Here is a 20,294-nt window from a genome sequence, read left to right as displayed (position 1 = left end):
GCACAGCAATCTTCTTTTCTCTCTTTAAATGTGTGCTGGAGGAGCGTTTTTTGTGGGCTCTTCAGATTGTTATATATCCATAACTTTATTCCACTTCACCAACCATGGCTGCCACTGCCAGGAAAAAAAAAAAAAAGTTATTGCCTCATGAACTGCACATCCTCATGAGTGAAGTTGTGGCTGTGAAAATATTGTAATTAAATGAGATCTTCAGTGTCAATCCAAATATGTTGATGACCAACAATTTGGGGGGGGGGGGGGGGGGGGGGGGGGGGTAATAAAAAAAAACAATACAAATACATTCAAGAAAGAGACAGCATTAACACAGATACTTGGAAGCTAATTTAAAAATATGTGTTTTGAGGTGGGTTTTAAAAATCTCACCAGTCTCTGAATCTCTTATGGAGCTGGGTAGTGCATTCCAGAGGTAAGGAGCAGCTCTACAGTAGGCTCTGTCTCCCATGGACTGTAGCTTGCTAATAGGTGGTCAGAGATAACCAGAGAGTGCGGACAGGAGAGTAAACATGAAGCAGGTATCCCAGAGTAGTGCCATGGAGCGACTTGTATGTGAGGAGCATGATCGTAAAGTGAACCCTGAATCGTATTGGGAGTCAATGTAATTTGAAAAACACAGATGTAATATGTTCCCCAGATGCTGTATGGGTTAAAACACAGGTGGCAGAATTTCTTAAAAGTTACAAAGTGTTGTCTGTCAGACAGATAGGACTTAAACCAGCAGAGAACAGCATCAGTAAGGCCAGGTAATCTTTTCATGTTGTAGTTTGATATCGTTGTTTGATGTGGTGTATTTAGTTATTTTATTGCGTGTTGTTGCTGATGAGCACTGCATCAACGATGCGCCGTCTCCAACTCAGGACCCGCCGCTGTTCCGTCTGTGGAAGTCCCTCACCGCGCACATGCTGCATCTGCTGCTTATTGTGTTGTATTGCTAATGAGAACCGCGTCGGCGTCGCTCTGTCTCCAGCGCAGGAATTGCTGCCTCACTGCTGACACACCAGACCTGCTGCCGATGAGTTGCGTCGCCACCTGCTCTATCTCCGACTCAAGAATCGCTGGCTGCTCTCTCTGCTTCCACTCTGGATCCCCTGCTGCCGAGTCGCATCACCACACATGCTGTCTCAGACTCAAGAATCGCTGGCTGCTCTCTCTGCTTCCACTCTGGATCCCCTGCTGCCGAGTCGCATCACCACACATGCTGTCTCAGACTCGGGAAACGCTGGCTGCTCACTCAGCTCACACGCTGGATCCCCTGCTGCCGAGTCGCATCACCACACATGCTGTCTCAGACTCGGGGAAACACTGGCTGCTCACTCAGCTCACACGCTGGATCCCCTGCTGCCGAGTCGCATCACCACACATGCTGTCTCAGACTCGGGAAACGCTGGCTGCTCTCTCTGCTTCCACTCTGGATCCCCTGCTGCCAAGTTGCATCGCCACACATGCTGTCTCAGACTCGGGGAAACACTGGCTGCTCACTCAGCTCACACGCTGGATCCCCTGCTGCCAAGTCGCATCGCCACACGTGCTGTCTCAGACTCGGGAAACGCTGGCTGCTCACTCAGCTCACACGCTGGATCCCCTGCTGCCGAGTCGCATCGCCACACGTGCTGTCTCAGACTCAGGAAACGCTGGCTGCTCACTCAGCTCACACGCTGGATCCCCTGCTGCCGAGTCGCATCGCCACACGTGCTGTCTCAGACTCAGGAAACGCTGGCTGCTCACTCAGCTCACACGCTGGATCCCCTGCTGCCGCTCATTATCACACCGCCCTGTCTCCGACTCGGGGGAATGCCGGATTCTGGAACTCTGCATTGCACACTTGTGTTTAATGGAAAGCTCTTTGTCTTGTTTGGTTTCTAATAGTAAAAAGCACACAAAATAATAATCTTCAGTACAGGAATCCAAAGGATCCCTGGGTCTGACTCCAGGCAATGAGCTCAGAACAACTTTTCATTCACATTTTCTGGGGTTAAATAGTCCTTGTTCCACCCCTAGTCCCTCTAGCAGGCAACCTGTGGAAGGTCAGGCATCCATATCAAAACTTTCTGATTGGTCAAAATCCTACAGAGCTTTGCTTCATTCAGTCTGGGCTCACACTGCGACTAGATGGTTGTCAAGTTTACCGGAGCGTGTGTGACTAATGCTTTTGCGTTCTTACATTGTCTTATTGTACATAATTATAACAAACTAACATTCAGTAGTATCTGATTACAACATCATACAGTACATAAAAACTAGCATTCACGTGTTCAGGGGTTACAGATAATACTGCATATATTTGCCTTTTATGCAGTGTTTTTACTGGTTATTGTCAAGTGTGTAATTCCTGCAATATAGTAATAATAAAACATGGCTAATTTGCTTACACATGCGTTCAATCAATAAATTATGATTGACTGTGTCGAAGGCTGCACTGAGGTCTAATAGAAACGGATATTAAGGGTCCCTGAATCTGCAGTGAGAAGCAAATCGTTAGCTATTCTGACCAAGGTTGTTTTAGTGCTATGCCTAGCTCTGAAGCCGGATTAAAAAGGTTCGAGTAACTCATTAGTCAGCAGATAATTTTGGGGTTGAGACGAGACTACTCTCTCAAGGATCTTAGATAAAAAAGCTAGATTGGAAATAGGCCGGTAGTTATTTAGAACGTCAGGGTCAAGACCAGGTTTTTTTAAACTGGAGTAATAACAGCAATCTTTAACACTGGTGGAACAGAACCAGATACTAAGAAGACATTGATTAATGTGCTAACAAAAGGACCCCAGGCTGAAAAGCAGGCCTTCACTAGAATTGTGGTGATAGGATCCATGAGACCAGTAGTGGGGTTTCGTTTTACTGACAAGTTTAGAAACGTAGGCAACATCAACAGTAGACAATGAGATAACCTAGCCACCAGTGAAACAGGACTTGACACAACAGTATAGCCAGGACAGGGAGGAGAGAGTAGCTGATTATTGATATTATCAACCTTATTCTGAAAAAACTGTAAATATATAAACAGCTCTCACACCACTACAGAGTCTCCCATAGATATAAACTGCACTCCTCCAGCTCTTGCACCACTACAGAGACTCCCATAGATATAAACTGCACTCCTCCAGCTCTCGCACCACTACAGAGACTCCCATAGATATAAACTGCACTCCTCCAGCTCTCGCACCACTACAGAGACTCCCATAGATATAAACTGCACTCCTCCAGCTCTCGCATCACTACAGAGACTCCCATAGATATAAACTGCACTCCTCCAGCTCTCGCACCACTACAGAGACTCCCATAGATATAAACTGCACTCCTCCAGCTCTCGCACCACTACAGAGACTCCCATAGATATAAACTGCACTCCTCCAGCTCTCGCAACACTACAGAGACTCCCATAGATATAAACTGCACTCCTCCAGCTCTCGCACCACTACAGAGACTCCCATAGATATAAACTGCACTCCTCCAGCTCTCGCACCACTACAGAGTCTTCAGGCTCTAAGGGTCCGCTTGATTACTTTTCTCCGGGAATTGATCGGTTGGCTGACTATACCTTGCTGATCCATTATTTGCTGTTTGAATATCTTGCAAAATCTTAAAATGAGTCATCCATTGTCTATAAAAAAGGTGTGCTTTGAGAAATAAATCTGCGACCCTGAAAAATAAACAGCAAATCAATTGCTGACTGATGGTTTCCATCTCTGACTTCTAGCTTCTGCTTTTCAAATCCCATCAACTGCTGTGGCTTCTTGTTCGGTCCCACAGCTGCTCTGTAGAGCTGCTGCAATGGAAATATTAACAGCTTGTTTGGGGAATCCAAGCTGATAACCATTTCAATAGACAGAGACAGGTCCTAATGAACAGAAATGAAGGAAATCGTCCGCAAGAGAGATTCAATGTGAGTTGTTCATTTCCCATTTTTATTCCTGGTGCTGAGGCTCAAATTGAACTGACAATCAAAACCTTTTATTTCATTTATTTTTTATTGCCTGTTTTACTTCGTATTCTCGAAGAGGTGTCAGTTGTACATGTAACTGTAGTCTGACACTGCTTTAAAGAAAGTGTACACATGAGAAGATATTATCGTTTTTTTTTTTTCCCCCAAACAATCCACTAGTTTTAAAATTGCAACCAAACTCTGTAGAGCAGCAGTACGAACCCTTTATTCTGGTTTATTATGTGTATATTATGTTTATATCATGTTTAGTATGTTTGTTATAGAGCAATACAAGGTTGCAATGCAATATTTAAATTGTGTAATTTACAGTAAATGCAAATTGTTACAAAAATACAGTATAAGATGGAGAGGGCGAGTAGGGTATTGATTGGTAGATTGGTAGTTGGTTCCACCACAGAGGGGCTAGGGAAGAGGAGTGGTGGAACAGGAGGATGGAAAGTGGAGGGAAGGCATGACTAGTTGGCCAGTAGAGGAAGAGCAGAGAGGGCAAGAGGGGGGTGTAGGGCCAGTGATAGTCAGGGTCTGTAAAACCAGCCGAATATGTTCAAAATAATCCTGTTTTAGGAAGCAAATGAATATCCCATCCCATATCTAAAGAGCTCCTTCACCGCTGTCTGTCTGTGACAATGTGGAGGACTGTGATTCCAATATATACACGGAGTAGATCGATGTTTGTAGTACAGCAATATCAAATATAAATAGTGTAACATATTCTTTTATAAGAAGCTCAAGTATAATAAGGAAATATTTAACAACCAAGCTGTAAAAAAAAAAAAAAAAAAAAAAAAAGTCAATGGCATGTTACATAATGCTACATAATCTCTTGCGCTCATTCTTATAGTAATTATCTTTCTGCTATAAAGATTACATTACCAGTCCTTGCAGACAGGTGGCTGTGCAGCAGATGCAGTGCCTGACCACTGGGTGGCACTATTGTTCCACATACATCCTCTTGCACAGAATGAAGTGTTCTAAATCTCCATCAGAATTACAAAAACAAGACTCTTTCACGGTCTCCTGTGGCTCGCCATGTGATCAGCAGCTCCCTTCTTAATATCCCAAACACACTGAGGAGCCTAGCTGAATTAAGACCCATAGGGAGAGCTCTATTGGTCTTTGTGTTTCTGGGGGTAGGAGAGAGACTTGGTACTGGGTTGCTTCCCCATGTTATGGTAACCCTGACTCATCAGAGGCTTGAAGAGGCCATGAGGAGACCAGCCACAGTGAGTTCTCACCTCCATGATTGGGCATTTCAATAAAATAATGCACTTTCCTTTAGTACTGCATGGCTTCAACATTAATATATTAAATATCTTCCTTTGTTAATGTACAGCGTGATTAGAAAGTATGTTTACCACATGAGATCTGCTGCATTGATTTGTTAAACGTGCTTGCTAATCGCCCTGTATACCAGAAGTCTCACTTTGCTCAATAGGTTCTGAAACGCAGCACAGCTGGGACACTTTCACACCACACTCTCATCAGCTGGTGACGGATGTTGGCAGCAGAACACATTTTTCATGTGTGAAAGTGGAATATCATATAAAGACTGAATTTGTTTTGATTTCAGCAACAGCTTGCTTTGGAATGTACAGTACTGATTTATATGGGTTTGATTCTCATATTGCACACTGTAGATCTGAGGTATAATTTGTATGGGTTTGATTCTCATATTGCACACTGTAGGTCTGAGGTATGATTTGTGTTGTGTGTGGGTTTGACTCTCATATTGCACACTGCTGGGCTATGTTGTGTGTTGATGTGTGTGGGTTTGATTCTCATATTGCACACTGCTGGGCTATGATGTATGTGGGTTTCATTTTCATATTAAGAACATAAGAAAGTTTACAAACGAGAGGAGGCCATTCGGCCCATCTTGCTCGTTTGGTTGTCAGTAGCTTATTGATCCCAAAATCTCATCAAGCAGCTTCTTGAAGGATCCCAGGGTGTCAGCTTCAACAACATTACTGGGGAGTTGATTCCAGACCCTCACAATTCTCTGTGTAAAAAAGTGTCTCCTATTTTCTGTTCTGAATGCCCCTTTTTCTAAACTCCATTTGTGACCCCTGGTCCTTGTTTGTTTTTTCAGGCTGAAAAAGTCCCTTGGGTCGACACTGTCAATACCTTTTAGAATTTTGAATGCTTGAATTAGGTCGCCACGTAGTCTTCTTTGTTCAAGACTGAACAGATTCAATTCCTTTAGCCTGTCTGCATATGACATGCCTTTTAAGCCCGGAATAATTCTGGTCGCTCTTCTTTGCACTCTTTCTAGAGCAGCAATATCTTTTTTATAGCGAGGTGACCAGAACTGCACACAATATTCAAGATGAGGTCTTACTAGTGCATTGTACAGTTTTAACATTACTTCCCTTGATTTAAATTCAACACTTTTCACAATGTATCCGAGCATCTTGTTAGCCTTTTTTATAGCTTCCCCACATTGTCTAGATGAAGACATTTCTGAGTCAACAAAAACCCCTAGGTCTTTTTCATAGATTCCTTCTCCAATTTCAGTATCTCCCATATAATATTTATAATGTACATTTTTATTTCCTGCGTGCAGTACCTTACACTTTTCTCTATTAAATGTCATTTGCCATGTGTCTGCCCAGTTCTGAATCTTGTCTAGATCATTTTGAATGACCTTTGCTGCTGCAGCAGTGTTTGCCACTCCTCCTACTTTTGTGTCGTCTGCAAATTTAACAAGTTTGCTTACTATACCAGAATCTAAATCATTAATGTAGATTAGGAATAGCAGAGGACCTAATACTGATCCCTGTGGTACACCACTGGTTACCACACTCCATTCTGAGGTTTTTCCTCTAATCAGTACTTTCTGTTTTCTACATGTTAACCACTCCCTAATCCATGTACATGTGTTTCCTTGAATCCCAACTGCGTTCAGTTTGAGAATTAATCTTTTGTGCGGGACTTTGTCAAAAGCTTTCTGGAAATCTAAATAAACCATGTCATATGCTTTGCAATTATCCATTATCGATGTTGCATCCTCAAAGTTAGGCACGATCTCCCTTTCCTAAAACAATGTTGACTGTCTCCCAGGACCCTGTTACCATATAGGTAATTTTCCATTTTGGATCTTATTATAGTTTCCATAAGTTTGCATATAATAGAAGTCAGGCTTACTGGTCTGTAGTTACCTGGTTCAGTTTTGTTTCCCTTTTTGTGGATCGGTATTACGTTTGCAATTTTCCAGTCTGTCAGTACCACCCCTGTGTCAAGAGACTGTTGCATGATCTTGGTTAGCGGTTTGTAAATTACTTCTTTCATTTCTTTGAGTACTACTGGGAGGATCTCATCCGGCCCAGGGAATTTGTTTATTTTAAGAGCTCCTAGTCCCTTTAACACTTCTGCCTCAGTTATGCTAAAGTTATTTAAAACTGGATAGGAACTGGATGACATGTGTGGCATGTTGTCAGTATCTTCCTTTGTAAAAACTTGTGAAAAGTAATCATTTAACATATTTGCTATTTTTTTTTCTTCCTCTACGATTTTGCCATTTGTATCTCTTAAACATTTAATCTCCTCTTTGAATGTTCTCTTGCTGTTGTAATATTGGAAAAACATTTTGGAATTGGTTTTAGCTCCCTTAGCAATGTTAATTTCTATTTCTCTCTTGGCCTTTCTAACTTCCTTTTTGACTTGCGTTTGCAGTTCTGTGTACTCTTTCTGCGTACTTTCTTTTTGGTCCTTTTTTAATGTTCTGTAAAGTGCCTTTTTTCGCTGAATATTTTTTTTAATTGATCTATTAAACCATTTTGGCAATTTAGTTTTACATTTAGATTTGTCTACTTTAGGGATATAATTGTTTTGTGCCTCTAGTACTACATTTTTGAAGAACAACCATCCTTCTTCTGTGGGTGTTTTCTCTATTTTACTCCAATCTACTTCTGTTAGTCTCTGTTTCATACCTTCATAGTTTGCTTTTCTAAAATTGTAAACCTTAGCTTTAGTCTTTACTTTTGGGGATTTAAAAAACACTTCAAATGAGTCCATGTTGTGGTCTGAGTTTGCCAGTGGTTTGCCATATTGCACACTTTAGGTCTGGGGTATGTGAGTTTGATTCTCATATTGCACACTGCTGGTCTGGGCTATGATATGTGTTGATGTGTGTGTGTGTTGATGTATGTGGGTTTGATTGTCATATTGCACACTGTAGGTCTGGGGTATGATTTGTGTTGGGGTGTATGGGGTTAGGGTGGGGACCCTAATGTTAAAGACTTATCCGTGTTTGGAAAATGGCATGATAGTTGGTTCCTGACTAAACAAATATTTCAGTCTATACCCTAACCATCAGTGTTTTGTTTTCAATATTTGGTGAAATGTTTAGTACTTAATTAAACTATAAAGTCAAAACAAATGTTAAAACCGATTTAGATGTACTGCCTCTGTATTGTTTTGCCATTGGCTCTAGTGTCTGAGTAATATTTAGGCATGTGTATTGCATTGTGGCAGATCAGGTTCACCAAGGGACATTGCTGGAACTGCTTTAGACTATCTGAATGGACTAAGTGGAATATAGTGCCTGTCTTCCTTGCCAGCCTCTCTAGACCGTCCAGTTTTGCATTACGCTAATTGAGCAATGAGCCGTGGACAACCAGACAATGCGGTGAACACCAAAGAGGCTCCCACCAAGTGTGACATCAAGAAGCTATCCTTGATGTCATGTCCTTTTCTGTTTTCCAAAAGTGGCAGATATTCTAGTAAACACATCTGAGAATGCTGCTACTTACAGATTACTTTAAACCACCTCTTTCTACAGCCATTCGAGTCCCTTCCCAGCTCCAGGGCAGGAATAAAAAGACAAACTGTTGATGGCTGACAGAGAAGAATTGAGCTGTCCAAGATGGTAATGGTCTGTTTTATTATTGAATGGGGAATCCTTACAGTCATCTGTTGTACTGACATATTGATTGTTAGCAAAAGTATTGTCTCTATTAGGTGAGGAGAAAGGGCTGCTATTGTATTGTACTGATTTTTCACAGCCTGAAATCCCTCATGCCTTTCATCACATCACTATCTGAAAGGCAGTGGAGATGAAAAATGACTGTTTTGTACTAATATGAGAGCCCCATTCATTTTGGGGCGCCAGTGCACTGAAAGTTACGCACATATTACTCCGGCACCATAAAAGCCACAGACCTGGGGCTTTCCATCAATGTGTTCAGCGTGTGTATGCAGTACTCCGTGCCAGAACTACGATCACCTGAAGTTAAGCCTCTCATCATGTGACAGAGTTCACAGCGTAGGTTTGGTTCTGAGTCTATTGCTTTTTTTAACATATATTCTCATCTCTACCACATGTAGTATGCCTGATCCTGTTGCAGCTTACATAATATGAAAGGTAATTTTGTGGCCTTTCATTTGATATGTTACATGCATGTAGTACAAACTATCCAGTATAAACATACATAAATGAAAAAGTGAAAAACAGGCAGATATAGGGCTGAGTGTAAAGAGTTAAAAAAAAAAAAAAGAAATGGAGTGCGGGTTAAAAAGAAAAGCTCATTTATAACTGTTGCATGGTACCAGAGTGTAATAATCCAGCACCGCTGCACTTAAGCATGTGTATGTCAGCTACAAAGTGTTCTGCTGATATCCCATCATGCCTTTCTTCTTAAAGGCGTACAGCTTCTATACGTAAACCCCCAATATCTCTCACAAGCACCTGGATACATATTTTTATGATATCACAACAAAGGAATACACTTTTTTTTTTTTTTTTTTTTTTGGGTGTACACGTATAACTATTACAGTGGTTTGCAGAAGTGTTTGCCCCCCCTGCAAAGTTTTCACATTTTGTTGGCACTGGAGCATTTTGTTGGCACTCCACGATGCTTTCAAATTAGACTTTACATGTAGAATCTACACAAAATACTCCACATTGATTGAAGTTAAAAAAAATCATATAGAATATAAATAAGTAAGATTTACAGAGCAAAACAGATTAATCTCAGTTGCATAAGTATTCAGTCCCTTTGCTACTGCAGTCCTAAATCAGCTCAGGTGCAAATGGTTTGTTTGAAAGGTCATGAAATTAGTGAAATAGTTTTAGCCTGTGTGTACTCAAAGTGGTTTAACTTGTAGATAATTTCCCTCAGGTATATAAAAACTTTCAAGCTGCAACTCACATAGTGATCCAACAAAGCAACCATGAAGACCAAGGAGCTTTCAAAACAAGTCAGGGATAAAGTGGTAGAGAGGTACAGAGCAGGAGAAGGGTACAAGAAAATTTCAAAGCCGCTGATTATCCCTCTCAGCACAGTGAAGTCCATCATTAAGAAGTGGAAGATGCATGATACCACCCAGACACTACTCAGATCAGGTCGCCCTCCCAAACTGAGCAGCCGGGCAAGCAGGAAACTGGTTTGGGATGTCACTCTGAAGCCAACAATGACCTTGAGAGATCTGCAAAGTTCTGTGTCTGAGATGGGAGTCAGTGTTTACACATCAACAATAAGCCTGTCCCTACACAAAGCTGGACGGCTGGCAAGAAAGAAGCCATTACTCAAAAATCCTCATCTTAAAGCATATGTGGAGTTTGCGAAAAAGCATGTAGATGATACTGCAGCCATATGGAAAAAAGTTTTGTGGTCAGACGAGACAAAAATCTAACTTTTTGGTCAACTTTTCAAGCCCAAAACTGCACATCACCCAGTCAACACCATCCCACCTGTCAAGCATGGTGGTGGCAGCATCATGTTATGGGGATGCTTCTCTTCAGCAAGGACTGTGAAGCTTGTCAGGATAGAGGGGAGAATGGATGGGGCAAAGTACAGGCGAATCCTTGAGAAAAACCTATATGAGTCAGCCAAGACTCTAACTGGGGAGGAAATTCACATTTCAGCAAGACAATGATCTGAAGCACAAATCCAAAGCCACACTGGAGTGGTTGAACAAGAAGAGAATTAATGTTCTTGAGTGGCCCAGTCAAAGTCCTGACTTGAATCCAATTGAAAATTTATGGCGAGACTTGAAGATTGCAGTCCATCAACAATCCCCAACGAACTTACCAAGTACTGACTTAAGGCTGAATACTTATGCAACCAATAAATTTAATTTCATAAATTTTCTTTTCAAGTTTTACTGACATTTAACCTCCTCCTCATATAACTGTTCAATTTAACCACTACAGCTTTGAATAAAAAACTTAGTTTAAAAAGCTGCATAAATTATTTGTAATTCAACAAAATGTGACATTATAGGTAGGGGATAAATACTTCTGCAAACCACTGTATGTACTATATCATCTTATAGTACAATAATACCACAAAAAATGGACAATGATAATACCCTAAAATAATGGTAATATTTTTAATAAAGTAGCCTGCGCAAATTTAGTATTAGGTGGTGGATTGCGCCGATCCCCGGCTTATTTTGATGACCCTGCATTCATTGAAACTAGTTTTGCTTTGAAAATAGGTTATTTTTTTAGCAGTCATTTTAATGTTTTAGCCTCTCAAAGTGCTTAAACCAGAAAACCCGCCCCTTCAACTCTCCGATTGGTTAAATGTTGTCGACGTAACACAGCTGTCATGTGGTTCCAAATTATTATTTTTTTCACCCATCGAAATGCAAATGGTCTGCTAGAGGCGCAATCAATCCTTATTGTTAAAGGCACAGTAGCATCTGCAAGATTGGCAGATCAGGTTTTTCTCAGTCGGGCAGCGACAGCCACTTGCTACCTGAAAGGCCTGGGGGGAGCCCTGAGCTAATCAAAGTAATCAGCCTTGCTTTGGTGAATGAGCACACACACCTGATATGGGCCATGTTGCTTCGAGACGGCCTCACTAGGCAGAACTTTTTTATTTATTTTAGATGAGAATCCCTTTGTATATAACTCCAACATTTTCCATTTGCTCCTTTCTGTTCTCGAAAGACCAATGCTACACAACGGCAGTAATATGGGCTAGAGATGCTGCACGGGTTCCTCTTACAAGTTAACCTTTACTTCAAAGATACACTGCATTGGTTTGACTCTAAAAGCCAAACTGTTATCAAAGGGTTGCTTGTGCATTGGCAATAAAGGGGAAGCATGTAATTGCTTTAAGGCTGTTCCTGTTTTAGTCATCAGAAATCTGGATTCTTGATCTTATGAGTGTTTCCGGCCAGGGTTCTGCTTTATGTTCTCCAAAGCTGAAGCCTCTGATGCTGTTTTTAAGGTCGGTGACCAATTAAGTGTCACTGACCTTAAAAACATTTAACCTGATATAAGCATGCCTGTTTCAGCACACAGATTGGGTGCTTGCTTTGAAACTCGATGTCTTTTACATTTTACATTATCCCAGATTATATCTTCATGTGTTGAACAGTGCTGTGTAGGGTATCCCAGATTACATCTGCTTAGGTTCTGAGGAAAGGTTATAGAAAGAAAACATGGCTTTAAAATTATGAAGCTGGTCTTTGGATTGATCTTTTTCTTGTTCCCTTAAATTTGGTATGTCATTCATGTTTACACTAGTTCGTTTCTGTACTGAGCTCATGTGACAGTTTCTTTATGTAGTTACTTGCTCATTAATGTACACACCTGGTAAGATGATCTCATCCTTTTAAATCCCTATACAATCTGTTTATGTACAAAACACTTCAGTATCCATTAGAAAAGATACATGGAATCAGTTTATGTACAAAATCCTCCAGTCTCCATGTTACAGACGATACATAGAATCTGTTCTCCTTCACGTTACAAAAGATACATGGAAAGTGACAAGTGCTTTGTTTTGCTTGTTTTTTGCCCCCAAAGCAATTGCACAAATAAACAAATTATGATAATTTACAAAGCAAAATCCTGTTTTTTTGTTTTGTTTTTTTTGTAAATGTCAGCTTCTTGTGAGAATTTGAATCTGCGATGGCATTCTACATGTGTAATTGCATGAGGTTCTTTTTCATTAGAAATGTCATGTCGGCTGAAGAATCAGAACAGGGTAGATTAAGCTGTACTGTAATTATTCAGGGAAGCTGATACACAGTGGTGGGACATTTCAGTATGTCACTGTAATAGTACATTAGCATGGACATTGTTCCCCTAAGTTTGCTGCTGTAGCTGGTCCAGTATCTCATCCAAGGAAGCACAAGGAAGGAGTCTATGGAGATGAGGTGACTATACTGCTGCTCCATCGTCTAGTTCTGTAAAGGAGTCTATGGAGATGAGGTGACTATACTGCTGCTCCATCGTCTAGTTCTGTAAAGGAGTCTATGGAGATGAGGTGACTATACTGCTGCTCCATCGTCTAGTTCTGTAAAGGAGTCTATGGAGATGAGGTGACTATACTGCTGCTCCATCGTCTAGTTCTGTAAAGGAGTCTATGGAGATGAGGTGACTATACTGCTGCTCCATCGTCTAGTTCTGTAAAGGAGTCTATGGAGATGAGGTGACTATACTGCTGCTCCATTGTCTAGTTCAGGCTGTGCAACCAGATTTCCATGTTCTCTATAGCTACCTGTCACAAAGACTGCCGCAGTGGGTGATGTCAGATCAGGAACCAGGAAATAAACAACACAGCGGTGGAGTTTGGTGAAGCGGAGCGATTGGTTTCACTCAGTGTTTAATAAAGAAACAAATAAAATGTTGTAAAGACAAAACAAAGACAAAAAGTCTGTACTGAGACTCGATTGCTAATCAATCTTCAATTGGAGTCGCGGTACAACTGCACGTGAATTAATAAAGTGCAATTCCCCGTGCTCGCATTTTATTACATTTTACCTGCATGTGAAGTGCTGTGCAATCCTTGTGCCTAAATACAAATATACATTTTAAACACTCGTATTAACAGACCCATTTATATCCCGTGTACCAATGACTATACACCAACATTAACACACTACACGTAACATACAACGCAAATAAATACACAGGGGCGGGGCACTTTGCCACACTACCCTACATACTTTTATAATGTAGCGTTTTTATGCTTAATTGATGTTCCTCTTATTCTCTGCCTTGTTTTACTGTTCTGTGTGTTTGTTTTGTTTTTATTGATTTTCTTGCTTTCTCATTAATATTTGTCAATGTCTTTATTCATATGAAGTGCTTTGCTGTGGCTTACAATTTTAAAGATCTCAGACAGTGAAAAACATAAATGGAACAAAACAGTGCTAGCTGGATTCTACTGGCACTTTGTCATGTGGTTTAGCTTGTGCAATGCTAATTCGCGTGCTGTTAATTTATTCACCAGTTCCTATGTATACTAAGATCAAGTGCTAGTTTCTTTATTAAATGAGATGCTTTTATTAAATTAGTGATCCATATGTGTTCCTTTTGCAGCCCAGCTCTGATTATTGTAACAAGGCTGGCATTGTTAATGCTTTTTACATTTTTTAGGACAAATAAGAACAGCTGCTAAAAAAAATAAATATATGGCATTAAATGAATTTGATACATTGTTAAAGCCAGCATGTTTAGAAAAGGCAACAATTCAGCTGCATTGCTGGTGCTTCAGCAGATCAAATGTAATTTCAACATGGAGGCTAGTTTAATAAGCTGGTAATTTACCCTGAGAGCAGGGCTGTCCTAGGCAGTGATGTGCACTTCAGCCAGATTCCACCAGCAGGCTGTGAAATATCTTTCCCCTGTAAGTTCCTCTTAATTGTGTAATTGTCAGTCTAGTATTGTTGTTGGAACCTTGTGGAGGGCATGTTATTTTATCGTTTCTGTTACCAATGGATTGTTCTATTTTTGTTTGAACTGGTTTGTAATGTATTACAGTAATTGGGACTGGTGGCTCAGAGTATTTTTCTTGACTGGGAAACAGACTGAATGGCTGAAGTGGAGAATCACTGTAGATTTTACTGAAATGTAACGATGATTTTCAGCTCCTAAACCAGTAAGATCAGTCTACACAGTAAGTGTTGTCTGACTGATGAAACTTATTATGTCTGTAATATATACTGTGCACACCTGTCAATGCATTGGTTTCTTTATTGCAAAATCTCATCTACCACATTTGTATAATTTTTGTAAAAGCATTGTAACTTTATTTAAACCTTTCAGCAAACAGTAGTTGGCGATCATAACATTTCTGTAATACGAATAACCTACAGTACACGTCTCATCCATTGTGACTTATTGTATCGTTATCTATCTCCCTATTACCAACTTATTGTGGTTTACTGTTCCACAGATCAGTGAATAGGCAGACGAAATAGTTTTAATAGACATGAAAAATAAAAATCAGTGTATTGTGTTGAATGGCAAATTTCTCTATTAATATGGGTTACTACCCCTGGCTGTTCTAATGCTACCAGTGCTAATTTCGGCATTGAAAAAATACACTTGTCTGCTTGGGTCTAAATTTAAAACCTGATCCGAACCCGACCCAGCCAAACTAATCCGAACCTGACCCGAACCCGAGACCTTGGAATTAGTTACATACCTGACCCGACCATCTCCACAAATATCATAATTCCAAACATGCGCTATTGAAAGGAGTCTCTTCCTGATTTCCAGTTAAAACATAAATAAATAAAGAAAATATCACTCAATTAATCAGATCTCATTTACTTACTTTCCAAATAATCCAACGCTGCGTGATTTGAAAGAAGACAACAGACTTCTTCAAAACTTGTCTTTACCATAAATAGCCACACATTAAGATGCTTTTGCAAATTTGCATACTCATTTTGGACAAAAGAAGTCCTGCAGGACGCATACATCCCCTTTCAGTGTGAATTTCCTGTCTCTTGCTGTCATATTTCTTAATATTTTGCCAGGTTTGCATTGTACAAATTCACATGGACTTTTATTATCGCTGAATTCAACAATGTTGTAATTTTTCCAAACAGTGGATTTAGATGTATCCTGGGTACTCCCATCCACGATCGGCTGTGGAATAGCCCAGACCTTTACTGGATGCACCACTTGGGAGCCCCAACCATGAAACTTTTTCTTTTGAAAATCCCCTGTTCACAGCGTAAAAATCAACATTGCAGAATATGCACCAATGTTTCTGCCGGTAATGGTCAACATCTGAACTATTTACAATTTTGCAGTTTTAAACTTAGCAGGTGCGTGTGCAGTGCTACCTCCACTGCTTTTAAAAAGAGGATGCAGGGAATAGTGAGACCATTTCTACACGTTGTATTGCATAAAACTACTTTGGAACATAAACTAAATTACTGGATGGGGATGGGAAATGTTGTCTTCTACATCTGCGTTTTAGAAATGCACTGTTGTTATTGTTTTGCTTTTTATTAAAAAATGTCCTGCGTATGCAACGCAGAATTCTGCATAAATGTGACCTCAAGAAATGGCACCCTACAAAACAAACAAAATCTGCATTTATTCATTTGAACTACCCCGGAGTAAAAATGAAAAAAAAACAACCAAGATCGTACCTTTGGTCAGAAGTATCTCATCAACATCAGTCCCTAGTGAGCAGTAATGCTGGGCAGATTGTGAGCAAGTGCCAGTCATCGCTTAAATTAAAACAAAATGTGGACACTATCATGTTCTTCAACACAATTAAAATAAGCCATGGACAACACTAAACTGCTGCGGACAGTGATGGCTTCTTTAAAAAAAAATATATTTTTTTTCCTCTTGATTGGCTGTTACCCTGACTTGACCCCCAACTGGTACAAACTTAATAATTTAATTGCTACTGTATATGCATAAAACTGATATAATCAATTTAATATATACAACAGTTTAAGAAGTTACTTGCAATGTTACACAGTAATCTACAGTTCCACAACGATGCAGCAGCTTTTTTGGAACACAATTTATCCATAGTGAAAAAGTAGGCTAACGTTGCTGAAAAGCTTGATGATGGTGGATAAACGGGTAGGATGAATATGGGGCGGATACACGACGGATTACTCATATATATGCACACTCGCACACATTTTAAATTTTTTTATTTTTTTTTTTTATGTTCTCATACCGTGGAAATGTTACACAGGCCCATCCCTAATGCCGATACCACACAGTAGAGACTTATTACTCAACCCGAGCCCGACGGGTTCGGATCGGGTCATGCGTTATCAGCGAGTGGATTATGGCATTTTTTTAATTAACTGAGTTTTTTTTTTTTCTCTGTGTCCAAGTGCTTCCTAAAACTCACTTCCTGCTTCCTTTTCTGCCTGTCAAAAAAAACTTGCCGTGCATGTCAATTAACCAAAAATGTGTACGAAGGAAAGATTCTCTACTTGACAAATATTGAGGCCGATGATCTAAAAAAACAAACAAAAAACAGGAAAATGTGTATCAGTGGAACGTTCCATTGCTGGAAAGGATACATCTAAATCCACTGTTTGGAAAAATTACAACATTGTTGAATTCAGCGATAATAAAAGTCCATGTGAATTTGTACAATGCAAACCTGGCAAAATATTAAGAAATATGACAGCAAGAGACAGGAAATTCACACTGAAAGGGGATGTATGCGTCCTGCAGGACTTCTTTTGTCCAAAATGAGTATGCAAATTTGCAAAAGCATCTTAATGTGTGGCTATTTATGGTAAAGACAAGTTTTGAAGAAGTCTGTTGTCTTCTTTCAAATCACGCAGCGTTGGATTATTTGGAAAGTAAGTAAATGAGATCTGATTAATTGAGTGATATTTTCTTTATTTATTTATGTTTTAACTGGAAATCAGGAAGAGACTCCTTTCAATAGCGCATGTTTGGAATTATGATATTTGTGGAGATGGTCGGGTCAGGTATGTAACTAATTCCAAGGTCTCGGGTTCGGGTCAGGTTCGGATTAGTTTGGCTGGGTCGGGTTCGGATCAGGTTTTAAATTTAGACCCAAGCAGACAAGTGTATTTTTTCAATGCTGAAATTAGCACTGGTAGCATTAGAACAGCCAGGGGTAGTAACCCATATTAATAGAGAAATTTGCCATTCAACACAATACACTGATTTTTATTTTTCATGTCTATTAAAACTATTTCGTCTGCCTATTCACTGATCTGTGGAACAGTAAACCACAATAAGTTGGTAATAGGGAGATAGATAACGATACAATAAGTCACAATGGATGAGACGTGTACTGTAGGTTATTCGTATTACAGAAATGTTATGATCGCCAACTACTGTTTGCTGAAAGGTTTAAATAAAGTTACAATGCTTTTACAAAAATTATACAAATGTGGTAGATGAGATTTTGCAATAAAGAAACCAATGCATTGACAGGTGTGCACAGTATATATTACAGACATAATAAGTTTCATCAGTCAGACAACACTTACTGTGTAGACTGATCTTACTGGTTTAGGAGCTGAAAATCATCGTTACATTTCAGTAAAATCTACAGTGATTCTCCACTTCAGCCATTCAGTCTGTTTCCCAGTCAAGAAAAATACTCTGAGCCACCAGTCCCAATTACTGTAATACATTACAAACCAGTTCAAACAAAAATAGAACAATCCATTGGTAACAGAAACGATAAAATAACATGCCCTCCACAAGGTTCCAACAACAATACTAGACTGACAATTACACAATTAAGAGGAACTTACAGGGGAAAGATATTTCACAGCCTGCTGGTGGAATCTGGCTGAAGTGCACATCACTGCCTAGGACAGCCCTGCTCTCAGGGTAAATTACCAGCTTATTAAACTAGCCTCCATGTTGAAATTACATTTGATCTGCTGAAGCACCAGCAATGCAGCTGAATTGTTGCCTTTTCTAAACATGCTGGCTTTAACAATGTATCAAATTCATTTAATGCCATATATTTATTTTTTTTAGCAGCTGTTCTTATTTGTCCTAAAAAATGTAAAAAGCATTAACAATGCCAGCCTTGTTACAATAATCAGAGCTGGGCTGCAAAAGGAACACATATGGATCACTAATTTAATAAAAGCATCTCATTTAATAAAGAAACTAGCACTTGATCTTAGTATACATAGGAACTGGTGAATAAATTAACAGCACGCGAATTAGCATTGCACAAGCTAAACCACATGACAAAGTGCCAGTAGAATCCAGCTAGCACTGTTTTGTTCCATTTATGTTTTTCACTGTCTGAGATCTTTAAAATTGTAAGCCACAGCAAAGCACTTCATATGAATAAAGACATTGACAAATATTAATGAGAAAGCAAGAAAATCAATAAAAACAAAACAAACACACAGAACAGTAAAACAAGGCAGAGAATAAGAGGAACATCAATTAAGCATAAAAACGCTACATTATAAAAGTATGTAGGGTAGTGTGGCAAAGTGCCCCGCCCCTGGACTATTTATTTGCGTTGTATGTTACGTGTAGTGTGTTAATGTTGGTGTATAGTCATTGGTACACGGGATATAAATGGGTCTGTTAATACGAGTGTTTAAAATGTATATTTGTATTTAGGCACAAGGATTGCACAGCACTTCACATGCAGGTAAAATGTAATAAAATGCGAGCACGGGGAATTGCACTTTATTAATTCACGTGCAGTTGTACCGCGACTCCAATTGAAGATTGATTAGCAATCGAGTCTCAGTACAGACTTTTTGTCTTTGTTTTGTCTTTACAACATTTTATTTGTTTCTTTATTAAACACTGAGTGAAACCAATCGCTCCGCTTCACCAAACTCCACCGCTGTGTTGTTTATTTCCTGGTTCCTGATCTGACATCACCCACTGCGGCAGTCTTTGTGACAGGTAGCTATAGAGAACATGGAAATCTGGTTGCACAGCCTGAACTAGACAATGGAGCAGCAGTCTAGGGTCTAGGTCGGCCATGGTGTCCTCAGCTCACCGTGCACCGGCGACTCCCGTAGTCTGGCCGGGCGCCTGCGGGCTTGCCTGTTAGCTGCCCAGGAGCTGCGATGTCCTCCAACGCTGTAGCTCAGGGTAGCTGCATGGTGAATCCTCGAGTCAGTGCAGGGGTGGTAGCGGTGAGCCGAGTCTAAAAATAATTGGGCATTTCAAATTGGTAGAAAATAACAAAAAATAATTGGCAACAACTAAAATTATTTAAAAAAAAAAAAAAAAAAAAAAGTCATGTAAAGTTTGTATTTATCTTTCTACAATCATGTTACACTGGAAAATAATATAAATATAGCATGTTAAATGGTCACGCAAATTTAGTTGTGTTACCGGAGTATAACAACCATTACTTTCTTTACTTTTCTTTCTTGCCATCTTACTTTAGAAAGTAATTGTAAATGCTTTACACTAAAACAATACACAGGCTCGATAGTTGATAGCTGTCAAACGATACATTGATGCATCGCCTCAGCCTTAATTAAATCCTACAATAACCTAGTTTGACTACCGAGTTGAAGGCACTCAAGAATATTAGTGTGTAATAAAGTTCTGCTTTAGGAATAACTCTTTTCAAGCAATGTGATTGCAGGCTCGTGTACAGTGTATGAGTTTGTTAAATCT

The 20,294-nt window shown here is 39.8% G+C and overlaps 1 protein-coding gene across 1 annotated transcript in view; it reads left to right on the top strand.

Moving 5' to 3' along the window:
• The window catches only part of LOC121317749 (histone-lysine N-methyltransferase SMYD3-like), a 72,758-nt gene that overhangs the window by 820 nt on the left and 51,644 nt on the right, over positions 1-20,294 (top strand). The gene's annotated exons all lie outside the window — the stretch shown is intronic.

The sequence above is a fragment of the Polyodon spathula genome, chromosome 6, assembly GCF_017654505.1.
Source record: "Polyodon spathula isolate WHYD16114869_AA chromosome 6, ASM1765450v1, whole genome shotgun sequence".
Lineage (NCBI taxonomy): Eukaryota > Metazoa > Chordata > Actinopteri > Acipenseriformes > Polyodontidae > Polyodon > Polyodon spathula.
Note: the sequence above shows the minus strand (reverse complement) of the source record. Positions and strands in the feature narration are given on the sequence as shown.